Consider the following 26,307-nt stretch of genomic DNA (forward strand, 5'->3'; position numbering starts at 1 on the left):
TTAAATTGGGGTGATGGAGGATGGGATGGTTTGTATGAATTTGCAATCGGTAAGGGGTAAGGTGGATATTCTGCTGCGTTTGGTAGATAAACAGTGATAGGCAGCTAGGTTGTTGGGGCCCTTTGACAGCCTTCCCTTTCAGATTTTTAAGGTCTCCCCATTTGGTTTTGTTCTGAAGAAAGTGGATGGTGAATTTAGGTTGATTCACCGTTTGTCGTACCCGGTTGGGAGTTCCGTGAATGATTTCATTTCAGTGGAGGATGCTAAAGTCAGTTATGCATCCTCATCATCGCAATGATGGCGGTTTAAAGATCCATGATTAGTGAAGTTGGATATTGAATCTGCTTTTCACCTGTTGCCAATAAGAGAGGAGGAGTGGCCATTTCTGGCATGTTAGCAGGGAGCAAATTTTATTTCAATAAGGCTATGCCAATGGGTTGCTCGGTAGCTTGTGGTACTTTTGAGATAGTCAGTATGGTTTTTCACTGGAAAAGGGATGTTGCAGTTTTGGAGTTAATGCCAATTTGGGTAGCGTCAGTAGTCTGGAAGGAGAAATTAAGGGGAAAGTGGGTAATTTTCCATTTAGACAGCATGGCAGTGGTGCTGGTTTTGCAGATGAAGACCGCTAGATCTGAAATTTTGCTGTTAGTGTTACATAAGATAGTCTAGCAGAGTTTGCTAATTAATTTCTCATTCACATAAGCGCATGTGGCAGGGGTGCATAATGTGATGGCTGACAGTTAATCATGATTTCAGTTTTCCATGTTTGACAGTTGTCTCCGGGGGGCAAAGGAGGTGCCGGTGCCTTTGCCAGACGAAGTGTGGCATCTTGGGTTGATGTAATCAGAAGGTTGGTGCAGCAGTCATGGGCGATGTCCACTAGGAAGGCATATGGTAGGGCACTTTATGATTTTGATAAATTTGTTTTGCAATTACCTGAGGAAGAAGGAGTTTGGTCGGAGTAGTTGGTTCTTCATTATTTGGCTTGACTTTGTGGGCAAGGTAAGGCAGTGTAAACAATTAAGGTAGATTTGGTGGCAATTAGTATATTTACGCAGGTGGGTGCATTGCATGACTTCACAAAGTCTTGGATGGTGGGGCGTATGTTGAGAGGATAGGGAAAAGTGGCTGGAGGGATTATGGATATGCTTTGGCCATTAACAAGGCAGATTTTGAAAGTTTTACTAAAGGGTTTGGCGTTAGTTGAGAGGGTTCAGTATATTATGTCATGTGGGTTGCTTTGAGTGTATAGATGTACTTTGGTGCATTTTGGGTGTCAGAGTTGTTGGGGTCATTACTTTGGAGGGATGTAATAATATATACAGGGGCAGTTCACATTGTGCTATGAAGGTCTAAAACAGATCAGTTAAGGAAAGAATCACTGATAGTCTTGAGAAAAAGACAGGAATGCAGGGCTTTGTCTGGTAGGTTGGGCTGCAGAACTCAGGTGGACTCGGGTGGGGGGATCTCACAACTTGGTTTTCTGTTTGAGAACTGGGAGGATGGTAATGAGTAGTCACTTTGTACGGGTAATAAGGAGGGCTCTAGGGTGTATGGGTTTTCCATCTGAGAGGTTTGCAGCTCATTATTTCTGGAATGGGAGGGCTTCAGATTTGTCAGGGAAAGGCAGATCCATTGAGGTTATTAGAAGAGTGGAAAGGTGGTCATCTAATGCCTTTTTATCTTACATTAGATAATGGAGTTTAATTGTATTAATTTTTTTTTGTCTTTCAAGCAGATTCTCATCTTGGGACATTCCTATATCCATTGGGTGGAAAAGAGGGCAGCAGTTAGGATGGATGGAAAGAACTTGGAACTGCCTCATTTAGGGTGGTCAGTTAGGTGGCATGGGATTTGAGGTCTTAGGTGGACTCAACTTATACATGAAGCTGAGTATTAAAGTTGCAGTTAGGTTTTCCTTGGATATTGGTGATATATCTAGGTGGGAATGACTTGGGAATAATTCCTAAAAAGTAGCTAGTAGATCAGATAAAGGAGGATTTGTGTATGTTACAAGCACTATATCAAGTGATTATGGGGTGGAGCATGGTGGAGAAGAGGGATGGGATTGTCCTCTTCTTTCCCCCTCTTGGTGATGGTATTGATGTTACTGACTTTTGGGGATCAAGTGAGCTGCAGGACGCTGCTTGATAAGAATAAGCGAGTGGAATACGGACGCTGCTTATTCGGACAGGGTGAGTGGGTATGCTGCCCTGATGGATGCTACGAAGAATGTCATGTTTTCCTTTATTTTGTTGCAGTTCTTGAATAAAGTTATTGGTTGATGTTAGAATTTAATAAAGGGTGTCAAATGTCTATTGGTGTTAGTGTATATTATTAAAGGGGTCTGGGACAAACAGTGTTTTTGCTGTTTTAACCCTTTGCAATTTGCGTAAATGGGATGGGAGGCATAATGCCTCACACATTTAAAGCTGTTGAAGTATATGAACTTCAGTATCAGCAGCAGCAAGAAGGAATCATCCAGGAGGAGGACTGGAGAAGGAACAGGAACCAGGAAGCAAAGCAAAGCAAAAGCCCAGGCAGAAACGGGGATGCGAAGCTTCATTTAGGTAGCCTTTTTCAGCTGCATACACCCAATGCTATAGTGACAATGGATGCATTTGCTCTAGGTTAAAGGGTGTAATAGTGGGCAGACTATTCAAAGTATCTGGATGCCTCAGAGGTTTCCCTTAAATGTTATTGCTTTGGAAATTAAGGCAGTTGTACTGTTTCTACAGCCCTTACAGAACACCCCACCAAAGTGCCATACCTTTCATAAAATTATCAACACGGCTATAGTCTGGCACATTAGTAGAGAGGAGGAATGCATTCATACCTACTGCTATCAAGAGACATTTTGGGAGTAAGCCCTTAAGATGCAGCAGTTTCAAGTACTGACAAACATTCCAGGAAAGACTGACTATTTGGAAGACAGATTTGAAGCTATTTTCTACACATGCAATTGGTGTCCCTGAACCATCCAGTTGCAAACAGAGTCTTTTGCATCTGTACCACTCAAGTTTGCAGTCTCTTTGCCTTTCTAAGCCACATCAAGCACCCTAATTTCTTTTATCTGATTGCCTCTTCTTGGGGGGAGGGTTTTGGAGGGAGTTTAAAGTCAGAAATGCCCGAAGTCAGCAGTTGCCAGATGGATTCCTTTACATTTTCCCCATTTCTTTTGCTGATGATATTCACCCAGAGAGCCAGACTGCCCATGGCTAAAGCTGTTGTGTTAGCCTGTTTCTGGTCTACACTAACCTGTTTTCCTCTTCTATTCTTCTTTCTTCTATGAAACCCATTCTTTTACATCCCTTCATGATGCTCCTGTGTCACCCTTCAGGTAGAAGGCCACATGCAAGGAGCCCCAAAAAAGACCTGGGTCTAGAAATAATGTTCAGCTTATAGATGAAGAATGCCATCATCTGACATTTATGGACTTATCCCCAATTCTATTAATAAACAAGGATCTTACCTTTTTTACATTGAGGAGTTTTCATCATTTATTCTTCACTAAGACCTTCTGAAAGGAAACCTTGCAGTGGAAAAGTGACTTGGTTTTCTCATTTCATGTGTAACAAAGGGGTGGACCCCACTTTATTGCTTCTATTGTTTCTATCCTGTTTAGCCCTTTCTTACCATTCAGAAATTTTTGCTACTGAATTCAGTTACTCTTCCATCAAGGTTTATTTGGCAGCAATTTGTAGTTTTCCTTCTGGTATGCATTCTTCTTTCCTAACTTCTCACAGGGTTTCTGAGACCTTTGTTCTCATGTGTTTTTTATATCAGCAGCCTAGTTGGAGACCCAATATCTTCACTGGACATTTACCGCATGATTGAGACCTTGCTATTCTGCCCTTTAAACATGAACCCCCTGTGGATATAAAGTTCCCGTTTAGGAAATCCCTTTTCTTAATGGCCAGTAATCCATCTGAGACTGTAAATTGTAAGTTTCTGTTATGCCACTTTATTTACTTTTCCACAGGAAAAGAGTGGAGCTTAAAACTAATTTGTCCCTTATGCATATACTTGCCACAGAGTGAAATCTGAATCAATTAGCCTTACAATAGTTTTGCCTGAATAGTGTAATTGTGGTGAACACATACATCATAGTGTGACTGTCCATAGGCAGCATACATTTTAAGAAGACAGAAACAAAATCGGTAGTTGTTGTCTTTTTGATAAATCAAGGCTGGGCAGAAAAGTATCTAAGCTTACCATTTCTACCTGGCTAGCTAATAGCATTGACTTTTGTCATAATAAATATGGGAAATCTTTTCTTGCAACTCCGAATGCACATCCCACTACAGCTGTGACTACTTCCACTGGCATTTTCTATAATGCTAACAAAGGTGATATCTGTGTAGCTGCAACATGGTCTTCAATAAGCCCTTTTGGATGACAATATAATTATTTCTAGGTCCAGTTCTTCTTTTGAGGATTCTGGAATATGCTCATGGTAGTGGTCACCCAGGACTAACTAGTGTCTTTTTACTAAATATCAAAGCTGAATCTCTTCTAGTCAGATGCCAAAGATTTGTACTTACCATAATGGCAGATCTGTAAGAAGAGGGTCCATCATACCCTGCCTACATGCCTCAGCGTGGTGTTTGTTATCACTCTGCTGTATCTACTTATTTACCTTCTTTTCTTCTTTCCTCAATTCATCACTATCTACTGAAGAAATGGAGAGCAAGAATGAATTTTGCATGATGTGAAGGGGGTGGTGCCTGGCATTCTGGGAAACTATTATCTGCCTGGTGATTCTAATGCCTGGGTGGCAGTCAAAGGCTTACCGCTCACCTGTCCAGATTTTTGCAGAATGTCCAGATTTATGACTCATATATTTTTTTTTGGTCTGTTCCTCATACAATTTGTGGTTGTTTGGAAAATCATTGAGGGGTGAATTCATAAATAATGACAGACATTTGAGTTTCAGATGTCATATTCTTCAGAAAATGCAGTGTAAAGAGAAACCTGTTATTCTACCAACTTTCTAAGTTTATAAGAGTAGTATTTAAAATATGTCTCTGATGTTGGGTCTTTGTTTCCCTATTATTTGTACTGATTTCTTGTGCTAAGAGGTAGAGAGGTATGGCTGAAGGTTTCCAAAGATTGACCTTACAGATCTTTCATTATGGTAGATACATAACATTTATTTTCAGTGTAAGAGTCCTTATTATTTTTTTACCATATTTAATTAACTTAGTTACATGTTGATTACTCTGTGACTTAAATAAACAAAAATTTTCACTGTATGACAGTTCTTCATAGCCTGGACTTATTATCTTGTTTCGCAGTGGAGTGCAGTAGTTATGTGTGTAGATATCTCTGGTTTGTAATTTATGTAGGAGACAGGACTACATACTTTACTCAGTTACCTTATCAGTTTCCTTTCAGGTACTAGAAGTTTCTGCCCAAAAGTTGCTGCCTTCCTCCATTCGTTTATGATGCAGTATGTTGCATTTGAAAAAGTACTTTGCTTTATTTATTGTCATTTCTTTACCAGGAAAGTCTGACTGGGCAATAACCCATTTTCAGCAGATGCCTGGGGAGAAAAGCTTCAACATATTACATGAAAGCAAAATAGTAAACTATAACAAATATAAACATTTGACATGGATTGTCATTTTTACAAATATAGTATAACAGAGGTATACATGTTGTCATTTTTTATAAGTATAACACAGTACAATATAATACAGAATAAACAAAGAAATAGTAAGATTGTCTAGTCAGAGAACTAACCTTAGTTTGTTTAAATTACAAGAGGTGAAGAGAGAGACACAAAGAGAGAGATGGGAACAATGTGAGATAGCTAATAAAAATACACAAATTCATAAGAGACAATCAGATAACGAGAGACAGTGGCTAGTTGACTTAAGGATTAACAACAAGTTAACAAAGAGTGTCAGAGATAAGAGAGAGCAAGGGTTTATATTTGTTAGTAAAGAAAGGAATATGTGTGTACAAGAGAAGAGAAGAGAAAAGTATGTGTATAAAGTTAATAGAGATATTTTCAAATTACAAATGAGTATTTGAAGGATATATACTTGGAAGTATAGTAAAGTTTTCAGTAGTGGAAGAGAAACTGATACTAATGAAGCTGAGAGGGATAGATAGTTGCTCAGAAAAAATAAAGTATTACAGCTGAAGGAATGGAAAGGTGAAAGTGGAGTGAGAGATAAAATTATGGTTATGAGATGAAGGGTGTGTAAGTTAAAATTGGATTATATGATGGGGCTAGCCTGGTGTGGAGCATGAGCAAAGTTAGAAATTTGTTAAGAGTGTTTTTAAAGAAGTTTTGAATATGTGGAGGTTGGATAATCACCTGATATATAGAGAAAGCGAATTTGTGGTTTTTGTTAGTGTGCTCGAGTATAGGGTGTCTTCCCCAGATTTTTTTGTTTTGTGTATGGTAAGGAATTGTTTATCATTTGATCATAAAGGATCTTGTATGGTGTAATTTTGGAATACTGTACTAAGAGCTGGGCAGGCTGTAGGACTGTTTATTATTTGTTGTGCTGTAATTAATTAGGTGTATTTAAGACAGTGAGGTAGTTCTAGCCAAGTTAGTTATTTTAGTGCAGTACAGTAATAGCTTTGACTGGGTTTCTTTGCAGTAAAGCATACAGTCTTGTTATAATGATAATCAAGTTTAGTTTTTAGAGAGGTTTAGAGGTTTATAAGAAGGGGAGCTCCTTACAGAAGTGATGGTGGTAGGTAAGTGTTAACTAGGGTTACTTCAATAATAGTTGTGAGGAAGTTTTTTTATTCTCTAGAGCATTCCTAACTTTTGTTATTTTTTAACTGGAATTAGAATGTGTAGGTCAGAGTTTAGGCTGTCATTTATGTTTATAACAAAGAATTTAGTATGAAATATTACTTCAATGTCAACATTGTTTAGGGAGGTGATTTTGAAGTTACTTTTGTCAAGGCTATGTAAATTGGGGAAAAAAAGCTGCAGTTTAGATTTTTAGTGCTGAGCAGTGACTGAGCTTGCTGGAGCCAGCTTTCAATGGCAATAAAGGCTTCTTGTGTTATTTGTTGAAGGTGGGTTGTTCTATCAGAGGAACAAATGAGGGCAGAGTCATCTGCTTATTGTATGAGAGAGGCTTGTTGGGAAGAAGGATAAAGATTGTTGGTGAATATATAAACAACAAGGGACAACGAATTGGGCCTTGGGGTATACCTGTGCTAACTAGCAGGAAAGGGGATAGCATGCAGTGCCTTTAACAGATTGTTGTCTGTCGAACAAGCATCTTCTGAATCAGGCAAGAGTATAGTATGAGAAATCAGGCAAGGCATTTTGTGTAGGAGTTTGCTGTGTGATACAATGTCAAAGGCCTTAGATAGATCTATAAATAAGGAGGATATAAATTTACCATTGACCTTAGCTTTGTTGAAAGTGTCTAGGAAGGATATGAGGGCAGTAGAAGTACTATGTGCTGGGTGGAAGCCGTGTTGTGTAAACATCAAGAGTTGTTGTTGAAGGAGGTTTTGGAAAAGTTGCTTGTGAATACTTTTTTCCAAAATTTGTGACATGGGGATAGAACACTGATGGGTCTAAATTTGGATGTATTTGTTGAGTTTTGTTGAGTTCTCTCTTTTATGTAATGGGATTACATATTGACTTTTTCCAAAAGGAAGGAACATAGGATTCTTTTATAGACCTATTTACAAGGATTGATACTGGGTACGCTATAGCACTGGCTGCTAATTCAGGTGGGAGATATCAGTGGATGATGAGAACTGATTTCAGATTGTGAAGTATTGTTTTATATATAAAGTAGGGACACTTTTTAAAATATGAAAGGTGGTAGAGTAGTGGGAGGGGATTGGGATTGGGTAGGGGTATTAAGGATGTTGGAGTTGTCTTTGCTGTCCTTGATGTAGATGTTAAACTAGGAATTTTTGGGATTATGTCTATGGGGGTTTTACAGATTATTGTAATGTTGTTTTTACCTGTTTTTTGTAAGGTTTTGAAGTTCTCTAAACTTCTGCAGACGTTTGGGGGTTTTGTTCATTTACCAGTTTTGCAGGCCTTATCCCTTATATGCATGAGATATCTAGTATTATTAGATAGTTGAGGGCTTGGTTGGTTTTAACTTTTTTTCTTCTAAGGGGTGCTAAGTTGTTTAGAATATTTAAGAAGTTTGTATTGAAACTGAGAACTGCTTCATCCAGGAGGAGAATTTTAGTTTACACCAGCTGATGAATTCTAGTGCTAATTTGAATGTGTCCAGGCTGAAATTTGAGAGATTATGGGTCCATTTGTAGTTGTGTTGTTTAACATGATGTCTGATTAATCTATGCGTGTAAATGGGAAGATTGTCACTAAGGGAGTCTACAACTGTTCTTGAGATGGTTATTTTGTGAAGGTTAGAGATCATTCATTATTCAGTCTAGGGTGGAACTCTTGTCATAAATTGTATTATATCTAGTAGGTCAGGGGAATAGCTGTGTAAGATGATATAGGTTAATACTGAAAATGTGAAAGCTAGAAGTAATATTTTGCCCGTCAATATTTAAGTGTCCTAATATATATATTTTTTTCATTTAGAATAGTATTGGATATCTAGTGTAGGCTATCTTTGAAAGTGTTTATATTATTTCCAGGGCTATATAGAGATCAATGATTCAAAGTTGTTTTTACTATTTAATTTGATATATGAAATGAGTCACTTTGTTGATAAGAATGATACTGATATTAGCAAACCTGTTAGAGAGGCTGGATTTTCAACTAGTGCCAGGGACTTGGGTTCAGGAACAGATTCAGGCTGAAGGAGGTCTGGTAAGGTTTGGCAAGACTGATAAACTATTTGGACAACTCTCCTCAGCAGATGCCCTGGGAATTGTGGGAGCCATATGCTTCCTAGTGGAGCTCAGAGGTTTTGGTATTTGAGACATCTTGGGGAAAGTGATGAAGTGTATATGCACTTGTGTTCTTATCATCCTTGTCAGTGCATAGAAGTAAGACCATGAGCTACCAACGAGCTTCTTGCACAGTCCTGGGTTTGAGTCACTCATCCTCTACTTGTGTACTGAGCAACTTTGGCTAGACCACTTAATCAGAGAGCTGCCTTGTCACCCCTGAAAAGAGGCTCTTGTGGCTAGTGGGATTACCTGATTAACAAGTAAATAAAAATAGAAATTTGTAGATATGGTAGAGGGTGGAAAATTGGAGGAGGGCCCTACATGCATAATACTGGTCAAGGTGTCATTGGCACCATGGCCATTTCTGATATTCAGCCATAAAAAGATAGACACCCAAAATGTTGCTTCACTCTTTTCCCAAGAGACAAGGCCTACTCTAAAGAAACTGTTTGAGAGGAATATTTTGATACTGTAGGACTAATGCAGGTATTAGCATTAAGTGGCTACTGAGCTGTATTAGGTAACCATGACTTAAGTAGACATGACCATCTGGTTAGCATCATGTATGGCAGGGCCAGACCCAAAGAAATGAAGTGCATTAAGATGAATTAAAAGTGAAGTTTAACAGTCAGTTAGGAAAACTTTTAACAGTCATTTAGGAAACTGCTAAAGTCAAGTTGAAGAGATTACAAGTAAGGGTATAGCTTGCTGAGCCATAGTGCATTTTAGGTCCACTTGCCCTCAAAAATATAAATATTAAAAATGACTAAATTTTTATCTCCACTGTAATTAGTGTCGTTTACCCCATACTCTACAGAAAATTACATCTTAAGTGTTGTGGGACATTATGCACATGGAAGTTGTTTATTGTAATACCCATAGAGGGAACTGACTAGTGCATCTATGAACCACAATAATCTAGTTCTCTGGATAAAATGTGAAAGGATACAACACTGAGTATTGTAATCCATTTTATTTTAATGTTTTTGGGATATAGTTAGTAATCCATAACTGTTCATATTTTAAAATTGCTGTAGTTATTATTCAGCATTCTAATGTAATTTAGGCAAATGCCTAAATAGACATTTTTATGATAAGTTATTACTAATCTTCTAATAAGTGCTATGTATTAATGTATATATGTATGTATGTATTTATTTATTTAGTTAGTTATTCATTTATTTGTTTGTTTTCTTGCTTGCTTATTGCAGTTTCCTACATAAAAAGGTAACAGGATGATTACTGTCATTGAAGTCTCGGTATATCCACAGCATGAATCAATACGTTAGTCTGACAGGTAAGCTAGCAGAAGAGAGTTTTACTGATTGTGACAGGCAACTGTGTTTAACAATGCCAGTTAATCTATCACACTGCAAGTTAAAAACAGTCTAAAAATGTCTGGAAAAAGATGCTCAAAAGATGCATCTCAACATGCCAGAGACACTTTTTATTTTATGCAGACAGCACACTGTTTACCAGTGAAAGATAGTACTACTGCTTTAAGAACTTGCTGTGGGGCACTGCTTTACTCTGTGTTCCATGCTGTAAACACTAACTTGAAAAATATATAAGCTTCAATTTCCTGTAGAGAAAGCACTAGAAAAGTAATTCACAAAAAGTGCAGTTATACAGCTGTTCTGAGCTTCTGCTTTCAGTAGGAGGATATTGCCTTGGGTTGTAATGAAGTAAAGGAGGCATGAAGTGAAGGCAGTTTGGGCTACAGCACTGCTTGCAGAATGTGCCATTATCAAGAATGTGGACTTCTGGAAGCATCTGCAGCAGACATTTTCTGTGGGCTGCTGAACTGCTATCAGCTATTTGAATTTTTCTACTTCCATTTCCCTCGTGTTTCCCCTGAAAGCTTTTCAGTGGTCCCAGGCTAAATCTCAAATTTGCATTTAAATGGAGATTCTTTCTATAAGCCCAGCACACCCCAGCACACTCGGGAACCTAGAGATAGTAGGCTTCCTTGAAGGGGACCACAGAAATGTTTTAAGTTTTAGACAGGAAACTGAAAATTGGCATACAAGAATAGGTAGAAGGGATTGGGTGCTCAAACACTATATCTTTAAATACACAGAGAAATCTTGTAGCATAATAATAATAAACAAATAAGACTGATAGTTCTTGCAGTTGAACTAATCTTCCCTCTGAGGAGCTGTGATATGGATCGCCGACAGGAGTCACACACAGGGGTTCCTTTGAAATGCATAATACCTTCTCTTGTAAATTGGAGCTGGTGTGATGCTGCTGCGAAATGACATATTGTGCCATGACCCTCTCCACTGAGTGTGGATGAACTCAGCAAAGGTAAATCTAACCCAGCGCACACATCAGACAATTTCATTTTCATCACCCAGGGACAAAAACACGGCAACAGAATCTTTTCAAATGATAATATCCATACTGGGCTGCATAATTTTTTTGAGGGGAGGGATGTATTTTGTTTTGTTTAGTTGTAGTTGCATATTCACAAAAAATAAGAAACAAAAGTGAATTACAGAGGAGGGGAGAAGCAAATGAAATAGCCCTTTAGCTTCCCTGTTGTCTTTTTTTTCAAAGCTCATGTTCCTAGTTTGAGGCTTAGAAGTGAAGCAGTGCTTTTTTTCTGTCAGCCTGCTGTTAATCTACTGATACAGGGATGCTGATTTTTAGAAGGTTGTGCAGAGTGCCAGGTCACCTAAATTTAGTTCCTTTCCCTTCTCAGAGGCTTTTTCTAAAGGAGCATTCTACAGGTACTTGGCAAACAGGTCCAGCACTTCCTTCCAAAAAGGAATGCAAATTGCTGTTGCCAGAAGGATTACAGTGATTTTTTTTTTCTGAAATCATGTTCCATTTTCTGAGTTTTGTGCATGATAGATGTCTTTCAGAGAATTTTACCATGTTGCTTCTGTGAGGATTTTTGTTTCCTCCCTGGTGCTGCATAACTGATTAACATGTGACATCATTTTAAAACAACTGTTAATTGTTTCAGATTCTAACTTTCTGAAATAGTAAATGAAATAAATAGAAAGCTGAAAAGGCTTTGACAACATTTATCTTTAGGAAGCACATTGTTCTCTTGCCCAGTGAGGCATGCATATAAAGCGCCCTCTTCCCAAAGCTTTAGATGTTTGTGATAATGGTGAGACCAATTCAGTAGAGACTAACCACATGCACTATGCACTAACATGTGGGTAAGGGCAACTGAGCATGATTCTGAAATTAAGTGATTGCTAAGCAATCGCTTGGAGATGGAGAGTGGCAAAGATAATTGAGAAGCATGGTAATGTCGCACCAAGTATCTCATATTACTCAGTATTGAACAGAGATGATCTTGGTGTACCAGTGCTATATCTCACAGTGGAAGCGGACATACAGAGTATCATAGATGTAGTTGTTCTATGTGATTACAAATACAGGAAGTATTCCAGTTACTGTCATTTCCATGTCAGTATTGTAATAAAAACTGGCCATGGGTCAGGACACCCCTTCAGGTCACTGAGCTGCGTCAGTTTTATGAGTGCAACATGGAAGTCAGCAAGAGGCCTCCAGCTGGAGACATCTTTGTGTATCCCTCCTTTTGTTTCACTGATAGATCTGCAGTTCAAGTGGCAGCCCTTGCTGACCTGCAGTATCATGTTTCTGAATCTGGTCCAGTGCTGATAGCTGTTGACGATGGCACCTTATGCTATTCTAATGCCATTCACACCTGCTAGCTGTTCAGCATCATTTATTTCTTAACTGATTGGGAGTATGTAATTAGAAGACATGCACAATTGCAGTGCACTGGTTATTATTTTGAATACATTTCTAATTTTACTCTGATATGTTCCATTACATGTAATATAGAATGTTACGGGATAATATTTTGATGAAAGGTATAATTGTTCCAGTGTACTGTACATTGTTTTCAACATTTGGTGCAACTCACCAGGTGGGATTTATAATCAATTTCTATGTTGTTGTAGTATATCGTGTATTACTAAGGAACCATGCATTGCACTGTTTTATGTAAATGCACTGAGATATACTTGTTTAGTACATTTATAGGATCATAGGAATAAACAAGGCAAGTGAGTCTTGTGATCATTTATGCCTTTCCAGTATTCTGTTTTAAACTGTAGCCTATCCCCCCCCCACAAAAAAAGTGCTATGCCTGTTAAGCCAGGTGTGAACTTGTGACTATCCATCCAGTCATCCAGGTCCTGTTTGAAGGAAGATAGTGTATCACACTGCTTAATTTGTAGGAGTTTGTTCCAGAGGTGAGGGAGACAATATGTGATAAACCTCTCTCTCCACTGCATTTTATTTATCTACTGATGATGATTTACATTCTTTTTTCTGACATTAGTCTGGCTATTTGATTTGTGGACATGCAGGAGATCCAGGGTTACTGAGTCCCTAATGTCATGGAAGGCAAAGCACGGATTACCTCTCAGGAGTTTATAAGATACTGAATAAAGGGATATTTCTTCCAGTCTTTCCTGGTAGGTTAATGTTTTAGGTCAGCAATTTTCTTAGTTAGAAACCTCAGGGTCTTTCTAGTTGTTTATTTCTAGTGAGGAACATCCTGTAGGATGAATTGTACTCAGTAAGTGGCCTTATTAATGGTAAACCTAAGGAAACAATGACCTGCTTAGATCTGATGATATTCCTTTAGAAATCAGTATTACTAAGTAGAAGGACTTCCTGACTGTTGTGGTCACGTGATGATGAAAGGAGAAGACACGATCAACCCATGTTCCAAAATCCCTAACAATATTCTCATTTTGAAGTGGAGTATTATCTGTGATGTATGCTGGGGGAAGAGCTGTCTATCAAATGTGAAAGCATTGCAATTTTTGCTTTTAATTTGAACCCATTTTTAGTACAACAGGTATTTATAGGTTCATAGGTATGTACTAGGCTAGCTGCTCTAGTAGGTCATTTTAAGCTTAGGCAATTTCCTTCAAAAGTAAGAATCAAACCTTGTACTTATGAGGTAAACTCCTTAAGCATTATGCTGACCCCCAATTACAAGCCTAGAAGGTTACCAGAAGTCAGAATCAATCCTTGTATCTTGTACATGTGAGGTGAAGACCTTAACTATTACACTAGCACTTCCCTTACAAATGTAAATTATTGCTGAAAGGCTTAGACATCAGAGAGGGACTTGAAAATGACCTCTCAGTTTGCTGACATCTGAAGACTTTGTTATTCAGCAGCCTTGGTTCATGGTCTGGTGTTTAGAAAGTAGATGCAAATAAGATGGGTCCAAGCACTGAGTCCTGCAGGATCCCATTAGTCACCTTCATAGTATCTTATGAGGCATGTACCATCTTCACTGTGAGGCTTTTGCCTTTTAACCAATTTGCAATCCTTTTAGCCAATTTACTATCCAATTATTTAATATATTAGTCGCTCTGGCAAATATATGTATGACTATACTGTAAGCTCAAGAAAGTATTTCCATTGCTTGTATTGGCCAAATGGAAAAAAATGATTGTATTATGAGGAAATTATGACATATCTTAAGGTGTGGGTAGCTTCATTATCAATAGAGTTGAAGCTAGAGGGGATTGTTGAGGCATCACACACATATGATGATAGGATCATAGGAGATTATGAGGCTATTGACCCGGAGCTCATTATAAGCCTAGCTGTTTCAACCCAATGTAATATCATAGAAGTACTAGTCAATACCCAATATTGCATTTCGTAGAAGTACTAGTCAATACCCAATATTGCATTTAGTAATGACTGCCCATGTCCAGGAGGGTTGCGGGCACTATCCCTGGTAAGAATTTACGGTGCCCCATCCACTCATCCAGATTCCTCTTGAACAGTGTCATAAAAGTGCTCTCTTTCACATGAATTGGTATCCAGTTCCAAAAATGTGGCAGTCACTGGGAGATAAATCTGTCCCTCCAGCATGTCCTATTTAAGTTGTTGGCCATATTTAAGTCCATGAAACGGGTAGCTCTAAACCCATTTGATTTACAGACATGCAGTAAGTTCATTAGGTTTGGGTCTTGGGTTGCTCTGTAGGCCAGGCATAAGTCTCCCCTAAGAAGTCTATACGATACGGAGTATAGTGACAGGGACTTTAGTCGGTCTGTGTAAGGCACATGCTGGAGGCCCTTGATCTTCTTTCTTAGAAACTTCTGAGGTCTCTGTAATTGCTGAAGGTGCTTAGTATGGTACATACCAAATGGGCCGTTATACTCAATTATGGGCTGGATAAGTGTGAGTATAGGAGGGTTATAACTTCTTTTGTTCTTGAGGTGATGCCTTTATTAATCAAGTAAGCTACATGGAAAACTTTCCTTACAATGGTAGACACATGGTGGTTGAAGTTAAGGTCGCTGTCATCCTGTGATCCCAGGTCCCTTACCACTTCATGGGTATTTAGGGTATTGTTGTTGATTTGATAGTGTGAAGGGACATTGTTTGTGCATTCAGTTTGAGACCATGACTAATACACCAGTCATTGGTCTGTGTGAGACCCTCCTGGAGTATACTGACATCATTTGGAGAGTCAGTGATTGCACCTAGTTTGCAGTCATCTGCAAACTTGGTCAGCCACAACCTTTTAGTTTTGACCTGAACTTCTGAAAAGTATATACCAAACAGTAGGGGGCCCAGCACTGACCCCTGTGGTACCCCACTGGTAACAAGCTGTTGGTTGATGTGGAGTCACCCACTTTGATAGTGTGTGCCTGGTTTCTGAGCTAGTTGGCAACCCATCTTACAATGAAGGGGCTTTACACTCAGTTTGCTAAGCTTGTTGGTAATGCCTAAATGCAGGATTATGTCAAAAGACTTTGCCAAGTCAAGGTATGCTGTGTGCATGGATTTTCCCTCATCAATGGCCCTGGTCACACTTTCAAAGAAATCCACCAGATTTAACAGGCGGGATCTGCCCTTCACAAAGTTGAATTGGGTAGGATCCAGGGTTTGGAGGTCACCTATGTCTTTACTTATGAGGTCTATAATAATACATTCCATGGCCTTACAGATGAGGCTGGTCAGACATATGGGTTTGTAATTCCCCAGGTCTGTTGCTAGGCTGCCTTTGTAGAGGGGAATAACTGCAGCTGTTCTCCATTCCATAGGAACAAAGCCTGTGGTTAGGCTATGATTGAAAAGGGTACTTAGTGGTGATGGTAGCTCATATATTAGCCCATTTAGAAGACAGCTTGGGATGTCATCTTGCCCCATAGAAGCTGTGTTCTTTGCCTTGGACAGGGCTTTGAGGACCTGTTCTTCAGATATGTAAGGTGGGAGGAAGATTGGGGGAGAGTTTTTTGTAAGTTAGGAGAGGATAAGGGAGTGAAATTTTTGCCAACTTGTCTGCTAGCAAGTTTGCTATTTCTGTGTGTCAATGTGTGATACCGCTGACCACCACTTTTGAACATGCTTGGGTCCTACCCTTCAGGTTATGTACGTAGCTGTAAAAGGCCTTATGGTTATTCTTGGCAGTACTTGCTAGGTTTCTCTCACAGGAGCTCTTGGAGGATTTGACAAGTTGTCTTATTTGCCTGTTAAGGCTGAGGAGGGTGCTTTTCTGTTGTTGGGTCCTTGTCTTTGTTTTCTTGGACAGCAACTTTTATGCATTTATTGTAGAGTTTGTTGATGCTGGAAGTCCACCATGGCAGCTTGATTCTACTTGGGGCTCTGACTTTGATTCTATCTGGTACAACTGAGTTTATACACTTATGCAAGTGATTGTACAGGGTATTAGTGTAAGCTTCAGCATAGTTACCTCTTTCAGCTTGGAGTGGGACTTGGAATGCATTTATACTTTCACCTAGGAGGGTATGGTTTGCCTTGGTGAAGTTTTTAGTCTGATTTCATCCTTTGTGAGTTCTGGTGTTAGTGTCAGTTCGAAGGTGACTGATCTGTGGTCAGTTTTAACTAATAAGCAGTGCACCTGTTTGACATATTGGTGAGGACCAGATCTAGAATGTTTGTTCCCCTTGTTGGGGCATGGACAATTTGTGGAGGGCATTTGAATTACAAAGTCAAGGAACGGTTGTGCTAGTGAGTTTGTGCTAGTGTAGGTTTCCCAGTTGATGGTGGGATAATTGAAATTCCCCATAACCCAGTGCATTCGGTAAAATTCGGATTGTCTTCAGTTTGCTTAAGTAATCTTCATGGGTGTCGTGACTCATGGAGGAGGATCTATAACTGGCTAGGACTTGAATGGGGGTGTTACCCACCATAACCTGGACCTGGAGTAACTCCATGGAGTTGTCCAGTCTAATTAGACGGGAGGTGAATTTACATTTAATATAGATTAATTATTATTAAGCACTATGTTGCACATTTTCTAATAATTACTTATTGTCAAAATGGTATACAAAAATCACATGTACAGTTGTAATGACCTCTCCTTTAATGTCAGTAAGTGTAATATCATAAGACTTGGTGAAAACAGCCTAAATTATGGTTTCAAAGCAAATCATCAGACCCCAAAGAAGAACCTTTATTAAAGATCTACAGAGAGTGGCAGACAATTGATTAAACACTGCCAGTGCATGTTGGTCAGAGTCAGAAAAGAATATTCTGCAGTCCATCTAATTCTAATAAGCATGTTTAGGCTTCAAGCAGCACAACAGTACAGTGATTAGTATTGCTGCCTCGCAACCATTGGTTGTCTGGTTATCTTCCTGGCTGGGATATCTTCTGTATGGATTCTGCTTGCCCTCTATATATCTGCAAGGATTTTTGCAGGGTGCACCCATTTCCTACTGTATCCCAAAGACATGGTGATAATTACCTGTAGGTATGTGAGTATACTGTGAATGCTATTGTCATGTCTAGTGGTGGGCTAATGTCTCAAATGTGAGCTGTCTTCCTTGCACCCACTCTTTGTCAGAATATCCTCCATCTCCCATATGATGCTGAATGGGATAAAGTGGGTATTAGAGAATGAATGTCTAGTCAGTCAAGAATAATCATTGTCCCACTGCATACTTCACTGAACAGATCCATTATGGAATATAGTGCTATATTCTGTAGCCTTCAGACAGTCCTCTGGAAACAAACTGAAAAGGTACAGTGATTCTTTAACTAGAAAAATAACAAATCTGGAAATGTCAAAATACTTCTAAAGAATTCAGGAGTCACCTTTATATTCTCTTCCTTTAAGGTTACTTAGAGGTCAGATCTTCTTGTTCTATAAAGTAATGTTTGATTTGGTTCTTCTTGAAAATCTATGTTTGCTTTGAATGTACAACTGGAAGGAGCCAACACCACCTAATTAGAAAACATAATACTAAATATATGAATAATAGAACAATATGATAGAGAACATTATTTAATATCATAAGCATCTTCTTATTGTCAGGAATTAGTCATAGGAGGTTACTAGGCTAGTGGCTCAAGAGCCTTTACAAACCTAGCTATGTTAATCCCATGTATCCCCATGTGTTCTTTTTTGGGTAGTTCGCAGAATGAATTTATGAACAGAGCAGGTCTGTGATCTACACCGGCTAGCCCAGTACAGATTAGTTCTAGGCTAACTACCCCTGTGAGTTATTTTAAGCCTAGCCAAGTACCTCTTGTGAGAATCAAACCCTGCACCTTGTGTCTGTAAGGTAAGCACCTTAACCATTATGCCCACCTCTACTCCTAAAAGTGCCTGTCAATTGGATTTAAACCCTGCATCAGCTGTCTGTGCTCTTTATGATCAATGCACGTACACCTTGTTCCACAGGGAAAGTTGCACCTTGTTTGACAGGGAAAGTGGATTAAGAAATACAACTTAATACAGATAAAGAAAGTAACCTTCTTCCAAATGGTCCATCTGTCTCACTTTCCATGTGCAGCTGGGTGGCAACCTGACACATGCCTCATCTAGTGCATCTCCAAAATTAGCAAGGAAAGCTTTCTGGACTACCAGAATCTGGTTAGTTGCAAGAAAGCAAAGGATGAAAATATCAGGCATGCCAGCCATGTTACAGCCAGAAGTACTTGCAACCCACAAATCCTTGGAGGCAAGTATGTATGCCAATGTATCTGGTCATACACAAGTACAAGCAACACCAACCATCTAATCACTTGCTTTAAGCAATAGGCCCGAGTGTCTTTGTAAGTGTGTTTTTATCAGTAGGAATCACTGCAGCACCTAGTTCTGAACTCTCTCCGTAAAGGAAAGCGAAGAGCTGACCCTCAGCTGATCAGTCACAGGACAGCCATCTAATGCCAGGAACATTGGCTAAAGCTAGGAAATCAGTAGAAGTGATAACACCAGCTGTCTTTAGGCTGACAGACTTTCATATGAGTAAAATATGTGAGTGGCCATAGAGTGAGCAACATTTTTTGCTGATACACTGCCACATAGAAAATATGTATTTTGATATATTACACTGTAAGATTTAACAAAGATTTATAAGCTCTCAAGCTGTCTAGAAGCCTGACTGCCAAAACACCATGTCCTTATTTTTTACTTTCCAGTGTAGCTCAATGAATGTAGTAGCAAAAGGGGAAAAACTTCTAGTAATTTGCAGCTCTGAGAATTCACTTCCAACTTTGATTTTCTTGCTTTGATGTTGATGCCTGTCAGCATAATGTGAAATCAATGAGTAGTAAAAAATATTTTGTCTTGACTAGTACTAGTTTAGAGTTTATGCAAGCCATAATCTGCTGCTAATTATTACACAAAATAGTCACTGTGGCTGTATAATGACTACCTACATTCAGGGTAATTATTTTATATGTTGTCATTTGACTAATGTAAAGTTAACTTTTTTTTTTGTTCTACCAGACTGCAACTCTTTCACTCTATAAGAGCTTTCTCCCAGGTCTCCACTATAAACAGGCATTGCTCAGATAACTCTTCAGTGACCATTTGAAATCTTGGGACCTGCTATTGCGAGTCCCAAAATGCAGAAACTGAAAGGCTGAAAGAAAGGGCGTACGTATATTAAGTCCAAGATGCTATTTCTCAAAATATTCCCTTTTCTCTGAGGTATGGCATTCTTAGGGTTGGATATTCCCCTGAGGAGATCTTACAGGTTATTGCAGACATTAGACCACTTAGGGAAATGACTGCTAGGCAGTATTTTTCTAATAATACTGACTTGCCATCTAATCAAAATGAGATATGAGGTGTCGATTTACATTCTCCAGTGACAGTGATTTAGTTTGTGATGTCATAAGGCATAACTGGCCAGTACTTCTAGCTAAGCAGGACCTATGTGGTGTTATAGGCTCAACCCCTAAATTTTGTTTTAGGAATAATCGTTCGCTCAAATGACAGCTATGTTATACACAAGAAACCAGATCAATCTTTGTCACCAGTGATCATAAAGGGACGTTTAAGTGTCAGTCATGTGCTGCTTGTAAGCACATTGGGTCCACCAGCTCTATTACACATCCTATGGTTGGTTATACTATTGACTTTAATTTTTATGCGTACTGTAAGAGCTGCCATCTGGTGTATCTTGTGCAATGTGTTACCTGTTCTGCTTTTTGCATTGGTAAGACTGACAGAACGTTGAAGGAAAGGATTCTTGAAAACACTGCTGACATTAGGAAGCATAAAGAGACTAATGCACTCACTAAACATTGTTATGCCATGGGCAGCTCACATGGTTTTAAGTTTTTGGTCTTAGAACTTGTTGATTGCAATTTGAGAGGGGGTGATATAAGTAATAGAACAGAATTATGTGAACTGAACCGGATTTTAACTTTGAAAGCCGACAGTTCACCTGGTCTAAATGAGAGTATCTCTTTAAGACTGGCACTTAGATCAAGGCCTTTATGTCATTAATCAGCGGTGCTAAGTGGCTTCCCATTATTTAAGGCTTCTCGCAGTGTTGCTTCTTTACCTGGTCTGATGAAGTGACAAATGGTCGTGAAAGCACTTACCTACATTTTATAAGTATTTTATGCAGTTTTGTTTGTTTTTTCTTTTCATCAAACTTTGCTTTTAATTGGGACTGTGGTGTTTGGTCAGAGGTTTTCTTTTTCTGTTTACTTGTTTTTTGCTTTGACCTTTACTGACCACATTACTTCTTTTTATTGGTAAATTTAAGAAGGTGCTCTAAAGTAATTTACATAAATGGAATATTCAGAGTGACATTAAGAACACTGTCAAGCTGGTAGTGCTAACTCATTGACTATTAGCTAATAAAACATTGTTTAAATATGAGTAAATTAAGTAAAACTGGGCAAACAAACACTATCACTTTGAACAACAGCAGCAATAAAAATGTTTAGAGACTCATCACTCATAAGGCTGGAAAGGGTTACAGTGAGCTGTACTTCAGGCACCACAATCTTTGACATTACAAGGGCCCTAAGGATTCTAAATCTTGAGAGATACAACTGTGGCATGGTAGTGATGCACGAGAGAGTGAATGATACGAGATGTAGATCTCTGTGGGATATGCAGAGACATATCAGAACTATACAAGCATATTACAAATGCAGGTAAGATACTAGTCCTAAGTGGAATGATTATGTCATCTTGAATGATGTATAGATGCAAAGAAAAGTTAACTGTCTTCAATAATTGGTTAAATAGCTGGTGTCATTCCAGCGGGATGCAGGTATGTGTCACTATGGGATGAGATGCTTGACAGTCCAGATAGCTTTGCTAAGGATGGCCTGCACCTCTTGATTTATAGCTTTTTTGTACTGGCTGAAGCCTTTGCTGCCCCGAGTGCCTTTTTAGGTAAAGTCCAGAGAGTTGCCCTTCAATAAACTAGAGCACCTATGCCTCCAATGTAAGACATGCTCCAAAATTCATAGACTTAATGAACAAAGCTTCCTTTGAGTAGCTGGTAAATAACCTACTAGAGGTCACAGCATTCTTGATCTGAATCTTCCAAATATGGCTGCCACTTACACTACTCCTATGATATTACCTTCCCTAGTGCAGTGTGACCATAAACTTATGATTTTCTCCTTTAAACTCCCAAACGGTACTACAATAAACCTCCCTGGGCTTAAGGACTACACACATACCACTCTCAACCTCCTATGTGATGAAATATCAAAATTCACTTGTGACTGCACATTATGAGATCTTAATACTGTAGCAAGCTTCACTAGAAAAATGCACAGGGCTAACACTTTCTATCAGAACCAAAGTATCGCTGGAAATTCAAAAAACAAAACACCGTGGTGGTCCATCTCCATAAATGAACTATATAACAAAGGAACACAACTTAATAACTTATTTGGTAGATCCAAAACCTATTTTCTGATGGATGATAGCAAAAGCATTACAAAAACTGTAGAACATTATTAGGTGCACTAAAGAAACCCATAAAAGTAGGCTGCCTTCTGAAGCCAAAGTTAATTATGAATCATTATTTAAATAATTTCATTTATTTAGCTATGTTAGAAACATTTAGATTAAAAAAATACCTTACATTGCTCTGAACTTATTCAATATCCTTGCTAATAAATTTAGTGCCAGCTTCACCCCTGAGACTTCTATTCAAAGCCCTAAAATATCTGAATTCCTTACTCCTTCAATTATCTCTAAAAATCATTTATTGAAAGCACTAAGACCAAAAATACTTTCTGTATAGGATCTGACAATATACTTGGTTACTTAATTAATAGTGTTACACATGACCTTGCAGACACACTTCTTAAATGTTTTAAGTTTAACTACTGTTTTTTTCCTTGATTAGTAGCTCATAGCAGTCATAATGCCCTTCTATAAGGGTGACCTTACAACCAACCCAGGTAATTACAGACCTATCATCTTTAGAAGCTTCATTTACAAAGACATGGAATGTATTATAACTGACCTCATAAACTGTGATGCCAAAAATACTGACATAATTGATTCCAAAATGTGTTTGCCTGTCTATTTATACTTGTAAATTCCTTCAGAAGGGCTTCAGAGGCTGTAGATGGTGGCCATGCAGTGCACATGGCATATCCTGACCTTGCTATGGCCTTTAACACCATTCGCAATAATGGCATCATACATAAGCTAAGTGCTTTAAAAATGGTATGTGAAAAGATGAACAGCAAACTGGCTGAAGACAGCACTTACACAGTGCAAGTTGCAGCTGCCTCATAATAACGTATAAAAGTGACTGGCAGTATCCCTCAGGGCTGAGGTTTTTTTGGTATTTACTTCTCAGATCCACAAGCACAGAGCAAAGATTTATGGCTAACAAAGTTTGCAGAGATTGCAAATTGGAGGTTGTGGTTAAATCTCCAGAATGAGTTTGTTCTAATAAACTCCTGGTGCACTAAAAATGAATTCAAACTAAATGCTAAAAAGTATAGTATCATTACTTTTGGTAGACCACCCTTCTTCTCCTCTCATCATACAGTCTTAACAACACACCTTTACAAAATGAAAATGAGCTAGGGATGTAAGTACTTGGATTGATAGCTCCGTCTCTTTTGGCCATCATGTAACAACTGTTGTCAGAAAATCATTTTATTTATCCCAGTTAATTTGCAAAGGAATATCATCAAGGTCTAATGAGGAAATCACTCCCTTATACTCATCATTTATCAGCCCATTTGTTGAGCGCAGTGCCCCCCTTTGAGATGTATATCACTAAACATATCCAACAATTCAATGTCTGTAAAGGTTCCTAACCAAAAAGATCACAAGCCTAAAGTCTCTCAGCTTCCAGGTGAGGCTGGAATCTCTATCATTCCATCCAATTTCTTATAGAGTTTTAGGGGGAGACCCCTGTCTTGCTTACTGTGCCATGAGAGACAAGATTGTCCTGGACCTCCCGTTTCTCCACAAGTCCAATATCTCCACCAGTACTAGAACTAGGAATCTAAATCTTCACTAACAGATTAATAATATATGATGGAAGAACAGGTTTATGACCTAGAACCTCTAAAATCTCAGAAATAAACTTCCCCAGCATGTTAAGCATGTCTGTCTTCCTTTAAACATAAACTAGATGACTAGGTTGGTATTCACAAATTTGCTCAAGGATTTATCAGTATGGACCTCCTGGAAAAAGGAGGTGCTGTCTGATGGAGGATATAAGCAACTTGAGAATGTTCATGAGACTCAGTGGTCTTGCAATATCTATGAAATTATGAATCTATAATCTACACGCTGGCAACTAGAAATATGCAGTTACTTTAAACGTGGGAAAGGTGAGCACATTGATAACAAATAAGTAGTAATGCTGTACTTAAAAGAAATGTAATCTTAAGCAAGTGGCTATCAATGGAAATGTAAACAATGGCCTTCTAGAAATGAGATCTTTAAGCAATATGTTGATGCTGAAACTGTACCATTAAAATATGATAAAATAATGAGCTAGAGCAGTTGAGTTAGCCTATAGTCTGTGTGTCAGTACTAATTTACTATATGTGCAGTTTTGGTGGATGAGAACGAATCAGAGAGATTACTCAGGTCTGGGGCCATGATCATACTTATTAGGTAACCCTATGTCTGCAATTATAGCAACCTTTGAAAAAAAAATGGAGATGATATGGATGTAAGAAAAAGTATTCCGTAACACATGTCGAAATTCCGAAACTGTTGGCTAATGTACTGTATCCTGTAACCTCAGTATCCAATTTAACACTTGATGTTATAATAGGTCAAGATGTCTCCCAGTTCAAAGCACTGTGGAAATTGTGTGAGAGGGAGGAAGAGAAAACTCAATTTAAAGTGCAATAGTATGCTTCAGAGACTTACAGATAGGGTTAAAATTGTTATGTCAGCAGTGAATGAAAATGTACAAAGGGCTCAAGATATACAACAAAGGGTGTGTAACAAGAATGCCAGACTCATGGAACTTTGCACAAGGGACAAAGTGTTAGTGCCTCCTTTGCTGAAAATAAATTCTTAGCAAGATGACAAGGACCCTTTCAGGTGATGACAAAAATGAACAAAATGAACTGCAAAGTATAGTATATAAAACATGAAGGGAAGCTAAATCATTTATAGTCAATCTGGTAGCAAAAATAGATACCAGTATTGTAGTACAAGGAAATTCCTTCCCTGCTGTTTGAATAGGTATAACTTTGTCTAAACAAAGAAACAAGAAATGAAATAATTTAACTTTGTCTAAACCAAGAAACAAGAAATGAAATAACTCTTACTGAAAAATGAAGATTTTTTTGTCTGAGCTTTCTAGAAGAACAGACTTAATTTATCATCATAGGAAAGTATACCGGGGGGAGGTAAATCTCTAACCACATATAGTACCAGAGTCCCAGAGAAAAGAAAATAAGCCAAGCATTGAAGAAGATGCTTGTACTGGGAGTTACTGAAGAGTCTCAAAATGAATGGAACAGTCTGACTGTGTTGCTCCCTAAGCCAAATGGCTTTATAAAATTTTGTAATGTTTTCTGAAAACTGAATGAGATATCTACATTTTACACTTATCCAACACCTGTGATGGATGAGCTCATAGAGAGTCTAGGAAAAGCAAAGTTTTTTTATCACTATAGATGTGACTGAGGGTTGCAAACAAATACTCCATACCAACGAAGCCAAAAATAAGACAGCCCCACCAGATTTAATGAAGTCCGTGTAGGCATAGTACAAAGAAGGTACCATGACCATGTATGAGGTTCCCCCATGGTAGCGCACCATGCATATTAAGGATGGTGCATTCCTGAGGGAGAGCCATGGAACACAGTTGTTGAATCAGTGTAGGGAGTGTGTTACTGTGTACGCAGATGAGTAACAGACCCCCTGCACTGCCAAAGTGCAGTATAGCAATGTATGCATATGTATTAACATATATTTAATATATATATTTTTTTATGTTTGCACGGTGCGGCATGCAGCAATTGACATATGCCAGACATCTAAAAATAGAAACCGGATCCATTTAATTATGAATTCAAAGCTGAAGTTTAAGCATAGCTGAGTGGGTTTGAGCAGCACTGTGCAGTGCTTAGCAGTGATTAAATGTAGTTGAAAGGTAATTGTAAAAGTATAGCACCACTCTACATATCCACGTAGCCAAGTGGATAGAGTTATGGCCTCTTGTGCAGTAGGTGCAGGGTTTGAATACATGGAAGGGAAATTAAGCAATTGTTTTCACAAGATAAATTATGGCAATTATTTTAAAATCATGATCTGCTGCACTCAGCTAAGCTCTGCTAAACCATGCTAAGCCATGATAAGCACTGCTTAAACAATCTCTGTTTAAGCACTGCTTGGCATTGCTTAGTTGTGCTTAGCTGGTTTGCTCACTGCTAAGCATTGCTAAGCATTTCCAGTTTAAGCATTGCTCTGTTGAGCTGAGCTGGTTTATGAGCTGCTAAGTGACATGCCACATTTTTAAATATTGCCCAATGGCAAGAGATATATTAAGCCCAATAGGCAGGGATACACCATAATCTGTTGAAGTTCTGTCTCTGAAGGATACAATGACAGGTGTTGGAGAAGGTTCACACGTTTGTTCACAGAGTTGGGACATTAAGGTGTCCAGGGTCATGGTCAGACTCTTAGCTAAAAACCATGAAGACTGGCTCATGCAGAGAGGTTACCAGGGC

Source organism: Protopterus annectens, chromosome 13.part0, assembly GCF_019279795.1.
Source record: "Protopterus annectens isolate FY-2018-M chromosome 13.part0, PAN1.0, whole genome shotgun sequence".
NCBI classification, from domain to species: domain Eukaryota; kingdom Metazoa; phylum Chordata; order Ceratodontiformes; family Protopteridae; genus Protopterus; species Protopterus annectens.